The sequence below is a fragment of the Clupea harengus genome, chromosome 20 (genome assembly GCF_900700415.2).
Source record: "Clupea harengus chromosome 20, Ch_v2.0.2, whole genome shotgun sequence".
Classification (NCBI taxonomy): Eukaryota; Metazoa; Chordata; class Actinopteri; order Clupeiformes; family Clupeidae; genus Clupea; species Clupea harengus.
This window is the reverse complement of record NC_045171.1, coordinates 11152866-11169749: the sequence shown is the minus strand read 5'-3', so window position 1 is coordinate 11169749 and position 16884 is coordinate 11152866.

The window sequence follows — 16884 nt, the reverse complement described above, 5'->3', positions numbered from 1 at the left end:
GATGGCTGAAGTTCAAGCACTCTGGACTCTGGTACAGGAAGAAAAAGAATAGATATCTGGACACTCTTTTATTATAACTTGACAGAAAATAAAACACAACACACTGCAATAACAGGAGAGAAACCGTGTGGCTTCAAAATAGGTTGGATGAACACAACAAACCTCAAGAGGCACCTGAAAGCGCACAACCCTGTAATTTATGGTACGGTAAATTATCTAGTAACTGTCAATGATTATGTTATGTGATGTCGTTATGTGAAATGTTGTAGTAATCTTTGATCTTTGTGGATGTTTGATGTTGTTGTCAGTGTTTGACTTTGAACATTCATATTGAAGTTTCAGGACGTAGTAATCTTTGATCTTTGTGGAAGTCTAATATTTGTTCTGTTTTTCTGGTAATAAGTAAGTAATAAAAGTCTATGTTTTAGAGTTTTAAGATTTAAGTCAGTTAGCTTTCTCACTTAATTTACCTGACAAAGCTGAACCCCCAATACAATGTTGAAAAATTAAGTAATTATTGTGTATATCACTCAACACTATGTATCATGGGGGTATAATCTGGCCTGAGGGGGTATGAATTGGCCTAGGCCAATTTAAACCCTGGAGTATAAATTGGCCTAGGCCATAATATACCCCGGGTATAATCTAGCCTAGGCCCCTTTAACCCCAGGTATAGTCGGGACTGGGGGTATACTATGGCGTACGTGTGGGGGTTATCTTCATATCCTGATGGCCAATAGAGAATAGGTGTATTTGTTTTAGAGTGTTTGGTATGTTTGTGTGATACAGAAGAAGGCGAGAGAAACTCCTGCTTGTTTACATGCCAACACTAACAAGGCCATTAAAACCAGAAGAGAAGCATGTCCTGAGTACATCCCCATCAGAGATGTGTCACTGCTGCAGCCCTGGGCATCATTAACACAGCTCTGACATTAGTGCCCACATCATCCAACCATAGGCAGTTCCTCTTTTACCAATGCTTTCTTCCTGTTTCTTCTTGAGAAACTGTTGCAGTTGGGAAAGGTTGACTGTGAACATGAGTATGTGTGTGTGTGTGTGTGTGTGTGTGGTGGTGGTGGGGGGGGACTGTGAATATGTATGTGTATGTACACATGTGAGTATGTGTGTGTGTGTGTGTGTGTGTGTGTGTGTGGTCTGTCCTGAGTGCATCCTAATCAAAATAATACCTGCTGCGGCTGCAGGCATCATTACACAGCTCTGAAACTAACAAGGAAGAACAAACTGTCTACCTCTCATGGCCTCAGGTAGAGAGAGAGGGAAAGAGGGTGAGAGAGAGAGAATGAGAGAGTGTGTGTGAGAGAGAGAGAGAATGAGAGAGAGAGAGAGAGAGACAGACAGAGAGAGAATGAGTTGAACTGTGGAACGGGAGCTTCTTCATTTAGAGCTAATATGTAATAAAGGGGACATGCTTGACCTGTGGAATACTTAATTCCACATCACGGTCAGTAATGAGATCTCCACAGCCCTTCATAGGCTCTTAGCCTTATTCAAACAGATTAATAATGCTATGCTCCTGTCCTCTCCATTATTGATGAAAAGCCCCTTCAGCAGGATAATGGCTGTTGAGGATGATTGTTCTTTGAAGAGTAGAACTCTGCAGTCTGTTCTGTTCAGTGGCTGGGCGGCACCCCTGTGCATTTTGATGGACTTTAGTGCACGCACACACGCACGCACACACTCACGCACGCTTGCATGCACGCACACACACTTCCAAGCGATCACTCACCCACTCTTTCTCACATACATACACACACAGACCTCAGTGGCAGGTAATTTTGGAAAACTGTGTGCTATTGTCACCGAAAATTAAGTGTGCTATTGTCACCGAAAATAAATTCATGAATGGGTTTAAAGTTCAGAACTTTGAACAAGCACAAGATAACACTCTAAGAAATTAAGACTGTTTCAAGAACAAGAACAAAATCCTCTGTTATAAGTATTGATTATGATAGGAATTTGAAAGGCTGAAGCTGAAAATGCTCGAAGCTGAATGTTTGCCACTGAATGATTTTTTTTCTGTCACTCACACACACAGACACACAGACACACAGACACACACACACACACACACACACACACACACACACACACACACACACACACACACACACACACACACACACACACACACACACACACACACACACACACACACACACACACACACACACACACAGTTTTCCTACCTCACCCAATCCCCAATTCGTTACACACATGGCTTCTTTTCCATTCACCCCAATTCAATTTCTCTTTCTTTCTGTTTTCACCTACATGTTTTTCATTAGCATTTCTTCATTCTTCGAGGCACAGCTGTAGAAATGTCTCACTTTTCCACATGGGCGGCCAGATAACGCCCAGGAGTGCGCTTCGGGGAGAGAATGGAAGCGAGGCCAAGCTCTTTTGTGTCTTTCTGCTTGCCGCGCCTGGAGCTCAGAATGACGACCCCATCACCCCTCGGTGTGGCACACAAGCCGCCGGGCAAGACGCCCGCCACACCCATCGGCTGGCGCAGGATCGGGGGGAACTCGGTGAAGGAGAATGGTTCTGTGAGCTGAGGAGGCAAGAGGATTAAATAATAAAAAAAAAAACATGTGCGTGACGCTAAACCGGCATTACAGTAACAGCATTCTAAAAGAGAGGATTTTTTCAGAGGGAGGTTTGAGAAAAGTAAGGATGATGTGGAATGCTGGGTTGTTTCACAAACACTGCAACAGCATGTGTACATGGTCAAAAAGCTTGTACCCCAGAGGAGGGGGCCATATTCATACAGCTTACCATGTACAGTACTGTATAAATCATGTGCAGGGAGACCAGTGAGGGAGGAGTGCCGTGGCACAGAGGCTTTGTTGTCTTCCTCCATCGGCCCTTTTCTCCCGCTCCCTCTGGCTCTCCAACAGGCAGCGAAATGGTCGCCTCTACAGGTAATTGGGCTCAGCTGTGCATTCGTGGAGAGTGGAAAAGAGATTAATCTCTCCCTCTTTCTCTCTCTGTTGCTATCTCTCTCTCTCTCTGACTTTTTCCATCGTCTCCCCTTTCAGCTAAAATTCCATTTCTTTCGTTCCATCTCCTACCTATCTGACTGTCGCTTATTTCACCTTGTTTTGATGTCCTTTTCTATATTTCTGTTCATTTAGCTCATTTTTGTCCTTCTTCAGGTAGGAAAGATGACTGAATACACTTCAATCCTGCACAGTAGCTGTGGAAGAGAAGGGAGACATCGGAAGAGGTGGAGAAAACCCACAGTGCTGTAGCTGTAGCAGGGGGGTCAAATATAGATGGGAATCAAGAAAGATCTGATAGGAAAAGTTTGGTCAACATAAATAGGCTTCAGTTGAGTGATTAAAAGATGGGGACTCTGTGTGAGTGTGTGTGTGTGTGCGTGCATGTGAGTGTGTGTGTGTGTGTGTGTGTGTGAGTGTGTGTGAGTGTGTGTGTGTGTGTGTGTGTGTGTGAGTGTGTGTGTGTGTGTGTGAGTGTGTGTGAGTGTTTGTTTGTGTGTGTGTGTGTGTGTGTGTGTGTGTGTGTGTGTGTGTGTGTGTGTGAGTGTGTGTGTGTGTGTGTGTGTCTGTGTGTTCAACAACAAGCAGAAAGTGGGAAAGATAACATGGTAGTCGAGGACAGATAAGAAGTATGAAGGATGCACTTTAAATAAAACTACACTGAGAGTCCCAAATGCAAACTCACTATTATGAAACATTCAGTTCAGAGACTGTGAATATGCTGAGATCAGTCCCTCAGTGGAATTAAACGGCATCTGCGTTTGCCCAACCACTCTAAAGACGATTACGCTGCAAAAAAAACACCTCACAGATCTCTCATCTGCCATTTTGGAGCAGTTTTTGCTGTTTTGGAAACATTCTCAAATGGGTTTAACGGTCTCCAGGCCTTCCAAACAGACTGGTAAGCTTTAGTGAAAGCATAAATAAACCAGAAGAAAGTCTGTAAACAAATTACTTTTTTAAAAAGTGAGATGACACCTCCCAGAGTGAATTCAATTTAATCATTTCTCATCCGCCCCAGACAGTTTTTCATAAAATGAGACCGCTCTGGAGATGGTTTCGTTCTGAGTTCTGATTCTGACAGATAAGAAGCAGCACAATATCTGATATTCCTGAACATCGCCCAAGGTAAAGCCAGGACATTCTTGTGCATGATTAGACTTTAATTACATTAAAAATCTTTCTTACATATGCCTAATGTACAAGCAGCAGACAGATAAGAAAAGGTTCATCCTTCACTATAATACTAGATTTTCATTAAAAATCTACCGCTAAATTATTTCAATGCAATATCCTGTTGATAAATAATGCATTCTAGAGTCCTCAGACATCACCTGCATACTGCTGCTCAAGTTAAGCATTGCACATTGCCATTGGTCCGTGGTGCCAGCAAAAATCATGACGTGATTATGTGAAAACTAGTGCAATTTCATGGGAGCTATCAACAACAAATCAAACACATGTTGAAACATATACCTTAGGACATATGGCACTATGTAGTGGGCTTTCTCTGCCATTTTGAATTTGTGCTTTAAAAAATTCTATGATGCACTGGTGATTAAAATCACATAATGTAAAACCTATGATCTATAAAACTATACCACGTCACTCTTTGTTTAAACATTTAAATAGGAATTACTGATACTGACAATATTTGAAACTTATTGTAACATTAATACCAGTCATAACTTAAACATAACATTATTACAGTCTGACTTTTCGTCTTTTGATTCATACCACTAAGTTGCTTCCAATCTAACTGGCCTTAATGTCATGGACGTTCATAGTCATCTGATTATGTATACAACTAAACAAAGGATCAAATTTCTTTCAGACAAATCTCCTGAAATATATCACACTCCTGTGAGGCAATCAGATAGAGGCCTCTCATGTGAGGAAAACGAGAGTACTGAAGTCCGGACCAGACGATGCGCTCTCTTTCTCTGCTTATCTCAAACCAACAGCAAAGTCAGAAGGGACCATGCCTGACATTTGAGGCTTGAACTACATTTACTTTCATGAAAAGCACATGAGAGAAAGAAAGAGGAAGGGAGAATGAGATAGAGAAAGAAAAAGGATGGGAGAGACAGTGCAAAAAGGTAAAGAACGAAATCCTCATGCTTCTCCATGACACGGACACTGATCTCTTCCTCAGTCTCATGTCTCATCTCTGCCATGGGCTCACAGTAGCAGGCAGTCACAGCCGCCACTCCTCCATGTTTGGATGGAATAACACTGCAGAACAAGAAGCTCAGCAGACAGACCGGGGAATAAGATGTAGAATATTCATAAGGATGATCTTGGTCCCATGACGTCTCACAAACCTCCACCACACACACACACACACACACACACACACACACACACACACACACACACACAGTGGAAACCACTGATGCGCACACGCACAGTCACACACACACACACAAACACACACACACACAAACACACACACACAAACACACACACACACACACACACACACACTCACACACTCACACACACACACACACACGAGGAGAGAGAGCGAGAGAAGCAGGGTCAGTGCTCAGGTCATGGAGAGAACATCAGGGATGCACTCAGCCTGAAAATGGGCCCAAGCTTCAGTGAACTTTGACCCTCATGTCTGTGATACCCCCCCAATCTTATCCCAGTAATGGATGGGAATGGTAGAACACAGACAACGTGGAGCACTGACACCGAGAACACACACACACACACACACACACACACACACACACACACACACACACACACACACACACACATACACACACACACACACACACACAAACACACACATACACACACACACACACACACACACACAATAATGGACCTGATTAAGCAATAGGTCTGGGTGTGAGGTAAAATGAGCCAGAAGGTCGTCACCCAGGAGGGAGCGAAGTGCTGGCATTTAGCAGGGGCAGGGGAGTATACGGCATCGCCGAACTACAGAGCACACACGCCGACACAGGCCAGCAGGCTGTCTGAGGGGCCCACACATGTGAATGCCCTCCAGTAACATCCCACATGTGCGCCGCTACTAGATTTGCCACATTAATACACAAAGCCAAAGGGTAGACCATATAAATCAAGGGGGGAAATTCCTCTCAGTAACACTGTCTGATCCGTAGGCACACGCTTGCTAATGGCTAATAAAGAAGACAGATTAAGTTGTGGAAGCGTGGAGAATTAAGGGTAGCCTACTTAGTGCATCTGCTTTAAATTAAGATCTGAAAACTCCCCTCTCCAAAAAAAAAAAAAAAAAGCCAAAAGACTTTGAGCTTTGCCTAAGGTTTGACATTTAAGGCAGCTGGGCACCAGCGGTGGGGAACCAGAATAATGGTTCCCAGCACACAGATGGTACGAGTTTGAAATCGAGTGTGGGCAATTGGAGAGATGAAATGTAATCTCAATTTCATATCTTGTGAATTATAAATGATCTCCTTTCACTGTTTTATACCAATAGCTTCATAAGAATGTAACACCTGACACGGGTGATGGTGTGCATATTAAATATTTGGTTTAAAGGTTTCTGAGTCAGTAGCTGACATGTTGATATAATAAGTGTATCTAATACTTGTGTAACAATGCTTAACTATGAAGCCAACAGGCTCTATAGATTTTTGATTTAATGAGAACGAATGAGAGTGTGCTAGGTCACAAATTGTCCTTTTTAACAATGTTTGGATTCACGCAGGTGGTCTTGGCAGGTCAGCGGGGGATGGTAGCATCTTCAAATTACAGCGGTTTCGGTTAATAATTGTGACCGTTCAAACACTTCAGCTGAAAGCCAATGAGTCATCCTATTATTTGACTTGTGGTAATGATGTAGTCTTTAAACAGGCAGACAAAGGACACAGTACACCTTGGAAATAATTTGTTTGACATACAGGCAGACACGTTGCATTGATAAAGTGAGAATTCATTCTCCTGTTGATGTTATGATTGATAATTAACCTGGGTCAAACAAACCGTGGGGTTTAATTAACAAATGGTGCCTGACTAGACACAGTCTATTTTCAGACAATCACGCATATGCATACACCAATGGTTCTGCCTTGTCTTTGCTTCATATGTAGCAAATTCTCACAAAAATCATGCAGCCTTACATGTTTCAAAAGCTTCGTTTAGCACTGCCGTCTGTGCAAGTACGGCAATCTAGAATATTCTCATTCGTAGTTCCACATTGGTGGAACAAGCTGCCTAGCACTACCAGAGCAGGGGCGTCCCTCTCGACCTTTAACAAGGTCTTGAAGACCCAACTCTTCAGAGAGCACCTTCCTTCCTAACTTGCACTTCTACTAGTACTTTGGATAAAAGCCTCTGCTAAATAAATAAATGTAAATGTAAATGTAAAAGCTACAGCAATCTGTTGTGGCCAATGTAGCATAACAATGTTTATGTATCTATTAAATGGCTGTCATTTTAATCAATTTGTGGTATGCTTCACGCTCAATGATCAAACGCAACCATCATTTCTCACTTTTATCCATGTCAACATAACCAACAAACATCCTAGATTAAGCCATGTATGTCATTGCGAGCTTGTCTCATCAATGAAGACTGGAATAACCTGACCAGACAACTGAAAACATAATCTCACTATAACGAATAGCTTCTCACAGTCTCGTCTTGCACAGTCAAGCAGTGGACTTGAACCCGTACCCTTGGACACCGGGTTAGGGTTAGGGTTAGGTCAGTTTCGCAGTGGATTTGACACCCTCGGTACAGTGGACCCGTACTCTCGGACACAACGATCCCTGAGCCTCTCACTTGATACTAGCCCAACTCTGTTTGTTTTTTCACCGCAGAATTCTGTGTCTGCTGGCCACTAATTAACAGAGATACATTCCACTTATATTTTGCATTTTTTAATCCCATTAACATATGATTTTGTTGCATTTGCATTCGGGCTACACTCACTGCAATAGCAATAGTCCAGTGACAGGTTGGATGGCCGATATAAAATCCCATCCATGTCCCCAGCACTTTTTAAACCAAACTGACGCCCATGCCCTAGACAAACAGCACAGGCGAATGGTTCATCTCTGGCTATTTCTCGCCCATCTCTCTCCCCCTCAGCCGCTGTCTGGAGCTGGAGCTGAAGCTCCTCTAACTGGATTAGCACAAGGAGGCTGATGAAGGCTGGACATGCCAGGGCTGGGGTCACATGTGCACCCCCCCCCTCCCACACACACACACACACACACACACACACACACACGCGCACACACACACACACATACAAATAGACACAGACACACTCTCATTTAGGCCCTCGTCAGCCTCAATCACTGGGCCTCCATCTCTCCATCTGTGCCCCTCATCAGCCCTCCTCATGATCCATACCGCATCTCCTTGTCCAATCTCTCTCTTTCTCCCCCCTCCTTTTTCCTCATGCTTTCTCTCCCACCACGTATTTTGCATAGCGATTTGAGATTTGAAATATAATGGCATAAAATGAACATTTAAAACGCAGTCTCACTCATTTACACATTCACACAAGCTGCTTTCCATGATTTCCGAGCCTGAAAGCAGTGCTGTTGTTGGCCGAGTTAGAAGGGGGGCAACAATTCCAGGGGTCCACAGTTACAGAGGACCCACATATGTTCTAATGGGATGTATGGATAAAACAATGCTGTGCTTATTTCCCCTGGGGAGATCCAAATGTGTGGCTACGCCTCTGCGTCAAAACAGTATGAATTGCATATCAAAAATATCTTGCTGGAGGTCTTCTCTCGTCTTTTCTGTGAGACAACTCGTCCTCCTCTCGTGCGCTCTCTGCCCTGTCTGACCTCTTTCCTCAGCTCCCCTCTGTCACTCGCTCATTACCCGAGATTAGCACCTCATCATCTGCAGACGGACGCTCTTCCCCCCCGCTGCGGGGCCTGCGGTGGCAGGGCGATGATGGGGACTCTGCCTGTGTGCCCCTAATGGAGGATGAGTGGAGGCCGTGAGAGAGACAGCGTCTTCATTAACATACACAGCGGGTATGCGGGGACCACCCACCTCCAGAGAGCCCCACCACTGCAATCACTCTGTTCGCACAACACAGAGCGGAGTGGAGGAGAGGAGAGGAGAGGAGAGGAGAGGAGAGAGGGGCTGTGTTTAGGGGTATGTCTTTCATTGACTGCTTTTCTCCTCTCCAAAGACCTCTGGTTGGAACTACGGGGGCGACGATAAACACAATTAAACACTTGCGGGAGACGGCACGTAATTATCATCCTGCTTGTCTCTGCTTTTAAACTCGGAACAGTTGTTGCGTGACTCCCGAAAGATCATTAAGAGAGAGAGACAGAGAAGAAGAGCGGTAGAAAGAGCGTGAGGAAGGGAGGAGAGAGGTGAAGAAGCAAGTTGAAGCTCCGCCTGACAGCTTCATTTCAACGGACCGCTTTAAACACTGCAGTAATTATTTTCCACTGAAGCGACAAGAGAAGACGATGGCGACGCCTAATTTATACATCAGAAAAAAACCTTGCCATGGCATGATGTCCGTCTCTTTCTCTCTCTCTCCCATACATTTTAATTAAGACTGAGGACTGCTGTTATTAAACAAGGCTGAGGGGCTGGCGAGAACTAGTGCCTCACCCGATAGCGGACGTATGCTTTGATTGGTCCGTCACACGCCAGTGCTCTCTCCGCTCGTCTCTCCATCCTGCTCTCCACCACGGACATGCCTGAGATTGGAGGTTACCACGGTTACCTCAGCAGAGAGGACCGGTGGAGGAGGAGGAGAAGGAGGGAGATAGAGGGGAGGTTGGGATTGGAAGGGCAGGGGATGGTTGGGGGAATCTGATGAGTGGTGGAGGAGAGATTTAGAGAAGCAGATTGAACACAGAAGTCGTTAAGATAAGACAAGGAATCAACACAGGCCTTCCCAGACCGCCCCACTCCACCCATACACACACACACACACACACACACACACACACACACACACACACACACACACACACACACACACACACACGCACACGCACACGCACACGCACACGCACACGCACACGCACACACACCCACACACACACTATATGAATGCACACAGAGATACAATAGGCAATGTTTTGGATATTAAAACACTCACAACCAGATAAACACACAAACACACACATCCAAACCAACACGAGATACACGCCCTACACACCATGGATATGTAAACATTCACCCACTGAAAGTCACACACTCGTAGGTACACAAAGAGGAAAACACACTCACCCTTGACACATCTAGCACTCTGACGCACAGTAGGCCTGCGTATCGTAGAGCAATAACACAACACATTAGGGTGATAACATCGTGGGAACACACACCTTTGGGAACTACACGTCATCAGCTGAAGCAGGCCCATATGCCTCTGTTGGTTTAGTAGAGAAATGCTGATTGAAAGAGCTTTCATTATTAAACCATGAGCCGCCATCAAATATGAATGGGATATTGAGCTGTGGCTGAGCAAACAAACAGTGTTGGACATATTATGGAAAAAAATCCCCTTGGCTCATCAGGCTTTTGAGGTGTGTGTGTGTGTGTGTTCACTGATCAGTGGTGTGAAGACCAGTACCTACACGGGGTACTGTCATATTTGATCATGTAAACGGAGCTGATGCTGGACACTGATCAAGGTCAGAGAATATAGGGAAACATGGGGGATTAGTCTGTCTTTCTCCATCTCTCTCTCTCTCTCACACACACACACACATCCAAACACACAAGCAGCAAAATGATTTTGCTTTGTTCATCTCTCCTGAACCTGCTGTTTTCCCCACTCTCTTCTCTTTGCTTCCTTTTGTGTGTGTGTGTGTGTGTGTGTACACATTTGTGCGTGTTTGTGTGTTTGTGCATATTGCCAAAAGACACAACACCCTGCTGTGTGAATCAATCTGGGATTTTCTTCTCACCACTTTGTGCAGAGCAAGTCTGCCGTTTCAGCCTTTTCAGAAACAGAGGCAGACAAAGCACTACTGGGTTTGTGCTTAGGACTACTTTAACTTCAGCAGTGAGAGAGAGGCAATGGCGTGAGAAAATTGGAGTTAAAATGCAGTGGAAGTACAGGAAACTAGTGACATGGAAAAACACAGAAAAGTGAAAGCTAAAATCGGTGAAACAGACAGAGAAAATGAAATGATGAACAGGGAACGGAAGAGGAAAAGACAGAGAGAGGTGGAGAGAAGGAGAGAGAGGTGGAGAGAAGGAGAGAAGGAGAGAGAGGTGGAGAGAAGGAGAGGGAGGTGGAGAGAAGGAGAGGGAAAGCAGAGAGAGGTGGAGAGAAGGAGAGGGAGGTGGAGAGAAGGAGAGGGAAGGAGAGAGAGGTGGAGGGAAGGAGAGAGAGGTGGAGAGAAGGAGAGAAGGAGAGAGAGGTGGAGAGAAGGAGAGGGAAAAAAGCATTTGTTCTCATTTGTTTAGAGCGGTTGTCTAGTTAAGGCTTGACTGTGGCTCTGTCTGAATTCTGCATTAATAGGCCATTTTGAATACATACACACACACACACACACACATAAACACACACACACAGTCACTCACAAACCATTAGTTTGACCATTAATTCAGCCATGGCTCTGAGTTAGGTGGTAAACAATAAATTACCATTTGAAACCCCAGGTACTTTCCAGACGGCCTAACACACCCACAAGCTACACAGATAGCGAATGCAGGGCTAATTATTCTGCAGTGGGTCAAATCTATTGAGAGCAGGCAAGACTTCCTGACACCAGGAATGGTAATCAGTGATGAGAAGAAGGGAAAATATGTGTGTCTGTATGTGTTTTGTTGTTGTTGTTGTTGTTCTTTGCTGCATTTGTTCTTATAGCTGCCTTGTAAGTGGCAAGGTTTTGCCATCTCACACAAAGATTTGATGTGCTCCCCAAGGCTTACACAAACATGCTGCCTCTCTCTCTCTCTCTCTCACACACACACACACACACACACACACACACACACACACACACACACACACACACACACACACACACACACACACACACACATTCATGCGTGCACAAATCCACAAAGACCCACAGGGAGCCACACACACTAATTCTAACAGTGTTTGTCGGCAGGGTGCTGCCCATCACCACATTGAAGTTAGCGGCTAGACTGTAGTTTGTAGGATTCTGTATAGCCAGGTGTCTTGTCATTCAGCAAACACACACAAACACACACACACACACACACACACACACACACACACACACACACACACACACAGACAGACAGACACACACACACACACACCCACACACACACACACACACACACACACACACACACACACACACACACACACACACACACACACACACACACACACACACACACACACACACACAGAGACATATTAGCTTTTTTTTCTCTGCAGGAAGCCTGACAGCTCCTTGCTACCTTTGCAGGAAATGGGCAGAAAGACTCTGATAACAACTTCACACAAAAGTGCTCACACATACACAAACACACACACACACACACACACGCACACACACACACACACATACACACACACTTAATAAAACGAAGAGTACACACACTGAAATGTAAATACATGGATAAGGACACGAGAGGAGCATGGACACACATACATACACACACACACACACACGAGGCACAGTAGCATAATTAGCATTTGGTCCACAGGGATGTTATAAAAAGGCTTCATAAACATGCTCTTCAAGTGCAATAATGAAGGTGACACATTTACAATGCCTGTTATTCAGCCCGCATCCGCAGTAAAACCTTCCAAAGCAATTAAATGGAGCCCTTTCTTGTGCTATCACTGCAGACAGGTGATGTCTGCACTGAGATGAGTATAAAAGGTGTGTGTGTGTGTGAGAGAGAGAGAGAGAGAGAGAGTGAAAAGAGTGAGAGAGTTACTGTGTGTTTTATCTTCTGATATAATAACAGGTTGACAAAGAGAGTGAATGGGGTGTTAGCAGGTGAGCGGAGATACGTTCACTGCCACTGTGATATCTACACAAGCAGACTGGTAGACTGAAGGAGGAAGCAATGAACTCTCTGACATGCACACACACACATTATGACACATTTCTACACATGATGATCATACACATGTACACCACATGTCAGTCATAATGATTAATGACAGGATAGGGATTTTGTCATGACAAGTGTAGACATGATAAGTTCAGGTTAAGCTAAGATTTAAGTAGAGTGTTCTGGAAACACACACCAGCGAATAGAAAGAGGAATAATATCAGCAGACTTGGTGAATATCTATCCAATCAGAACTAGATCCCTAGTCTGGGGATACGAGTGTAACACAACACACACACACACACACACACACACACACACACACACACACACACACACACACACACACAGACACAGACACAGACACACACACACACACACACACACACACACACACACACACACAGACACACACTCATTTCTTTCTCTCTCTGTGTGCTGACATACAAAGCCTCTCTTCCTAGTAAGTTCATGAAAACTGTAATACATCAGGATCATTTCCATTTCCCTCTCACTGCACCACTGTGCTTGAACTATTAAATGACGGCCCAGCACTAATCTATTTCATCACTTCAATTTGAGCTTGATTGAGGCTCCCTTCCCCTCGGGCTTTCTTTTTTGCTCGATTAAACGTCTTCCGTGTTTGAGAACCGGGATGCATTAGAACAAGACGCTGGGCTCATTAGCAAACAGAACCTTTCACCAAGATGCCATACGCACAAATCAAACACAAACACACACACACACACACACACACACACACACACACACACACACACACACACAAACACACACACACACACACACACACAGGCCTGGCGGCACTGGGGGGTCTACATAAACCATGCTTTCATTATTGACTAGTTAAGAGTTCCAGCTGTGCCAACTATCACTTTTCTCAGTCCACTTGTCTTCTAATGAGGCATGCTGTGGCCCAATGTCAGGCTGCGCTGTCTGGAAGTCATGCAGTAGCCCTAGGACAACAGGACACTCACAGATGTACTTAGTTCTGAAAGACAAAATAGGTCAACAGTGTGCATAATAAACAGGGATAAGGAAAAAGGATAAGGTTTGTGTGACAAATAAACAAATAAGGCTTAACTTTGGTCGGTGTTGGTCGCAGCCGGTGCACATGTATGTGCATGTGTGTGTAGGTGTGTAAGGAATGTATGTGCATGTGTGTGCATGTGTGTGTATGTGCATGTGTGTGTGTGTGTGTGTGTGTAAGGTGTTGGTGTTGTTTATGTGAGACCTCTAAGGAATCATAGAAAGAAAAAAATACTTGATGGCTTGCATTCTCTCTCTCACTCACAAGCACACACAGACACACATACACACACACACACACACACACACACACACACACACACACACACACACACACACACACACACACACACACACACACACACACACACTCACACACACACACAGACACACATACACACACAGAGACACACATACACACACTCATTACGTCTGATCAGGTCTCAGTTGAAAAAGGCTTACCAAACATCGACCTGTGCATTTACGCAGTAACAGATGATTAATCCATGTAACCTGCTGCTTATACAGACATTTGTTTCATCTGTGTTTTTTCTATTTTACTTGAAAATGAGCACATTTTGTGTGTGTCTGTGTGAGTGTGTGTCTGTGTGAAAGACAAGTGTTTGTCTGCATGGAAGTAAACATTTTCCAATGGTACAAGACGCGCCGGGAGGTTCTTATGTAAACCCATTTCAGTGCTAGTCCGGGAAATGTCTGTGCCTGTGCCTGAGCCTAGCGAGCGCGGATGATTGAAATACTCACCGGGGGGTTGTTATATTCCCAGCATGTGCTGCTGCAGTGGTTGGAAGGGGGATTTCGAGGAAATGATGATGGTGATGACATGCAGCAAAGCCATCGTCTTGTAATGTGGGGCAATATGCACTAAGCAGTTTGCCACCAGTCCTTACCCACCCATCAACAATGTTTGCTACATAAAGCACACAACAGTGGGGCTGCCGATCCCTTGGGGTCAAGACAGGGGACGCTGCACATTTCTTCCAGGGTGTAGAGAAAAAACAACACTCCATAGGTCATCCATCCTAGAGTCACACAGTGTGTGCAAACTAGTTCTTGTGATTGATAGTTGAGCGTAACCAATCAGTGGTGTCGGTCGTCTCCAGCCAAGCGGTTCTTTGGTGTTTGGCCCCTGGGAGGGGAGACACATGATCGAAGAAAAAAATCATCAGTATGGATACCACTAAATTACACAGACATTTTGAAATGTGGGAACATTCTGTCTCTGCACTCCATCTAAGCTACTCTCATGATGTCGTTTTGCTTTCATGAGCAGTAGAAGATCCCTTTATATGGTAATGCATATGTAAGATAATAGTTCTCATACATGATGCAGCAATCAGTCTTTATTCCAGTAAAGAGCAGTAACTAAGCACGTGGAACACATTCCAGATTCTCTGGTGAAGGTCTGAACCACAAGAGTCTCAAACTCCAGCCATAAATACTGTTTAAGATACCTCCTAGGCTCTTAATGTTAATGAGCTAGACTTTAAATGCAATTAGGTCTGGTGACCTTTTGTTGTTCTGTATGATAATTAGTTCCTCTGACCCTTTGCCTGAGCTGGTTCTCAGTGGTCTACCCTCATTCTCATACTATAATTGGTTGCTGTCACTCACACCTCAGTTTGCTTCCTGACCCCCGGTGTCTGAGCGATGCCAGGGTGGGGACCTTTCCTGTGCTACCATGATACGATTAGCATTGGGAAGATTATAGCAATCACATGTTCGGTGGCCACAGAAGCTGCTTTGCATTGTTTCTCATATTCTTCGGCAGGATAATTCCTTACATACAATAATACTAAGTACTATTCCTCAGGAGTACAAAGATCAAGGAGTGCAAACATCAACACACACTAGTGTCCATTTATCGGATATCCGAAGTCCAACAAAGAGGAACAACATCTGAATTGTTGCTGGAACATACATGAGAACTCTGCTGATCTCCATTTTGAATGCCACAAGGAAAGCAGAAGTGTCATGCTGGGCTTCATAGCACTACTGTAGAAACTGCCATAATTATTACCTTCAATGATCATACGGTCTGTCAAATGCACGGGTGGTGTGTTTCATAGTTCTTGTTGCTGGAGGCGATTTTTGTCTGTAAGATAACCTACACTAAGAAAGAGGAGAAGGAGAGAGAGAGAGAGAGGCTAGGTTTCATGGTTGACACTGTCATGGCTAAAACTGATCTGGCACGTGGGTGTTCATCAGGTGAATTCATTGAAAGTTTATTCTTGGCCAGGTCGAATGTGTTGAATGTGCAAGCCCATCAAGGTAGGGTGCCAACACGGTTTGTCACTTTTAACCATGGAACCATCCTCTGGGACGATAGATTTTTAGCCTAGCGTCACAGACACAAAGAGCATCCGATCCTGACAAATTCTTCAAATTCAAACCCTGAAACTTTTCTGTCATTGATCTCTCTTCTTTCCCCTCCCGAGTCTCCCCACTTTAACCCAGGGGCAACAAGCCATCTGCTTCTTGTCCGTCAGAGGCGTTTATTTATTTATTATCGTCGTCTATGCCAAAAGCAGACAATCAGGGGGTCGCGCCTCTCGTGCTCATTTCAGTGTGCTTTCAAAATGTCACAAAATCCTGTCATCGATTCGGGGCACCTGTCCAGAGGGTAATTGCTTTCACAGCCATCCGTCCCTCAATCCATCTACCCCCCATCCTTTTTTCTCCCTCGTCCTCGTCCTCTTCCTCCTCCTCCTCCTCTCCCCAGTGGCTCTGGTGGTTATGTTGTATTGTATCATCCACATGTTCCAATAGAGCAGCTCTTTCTCTCCTCCATCTGCCTGATGTGCGCTGAGCT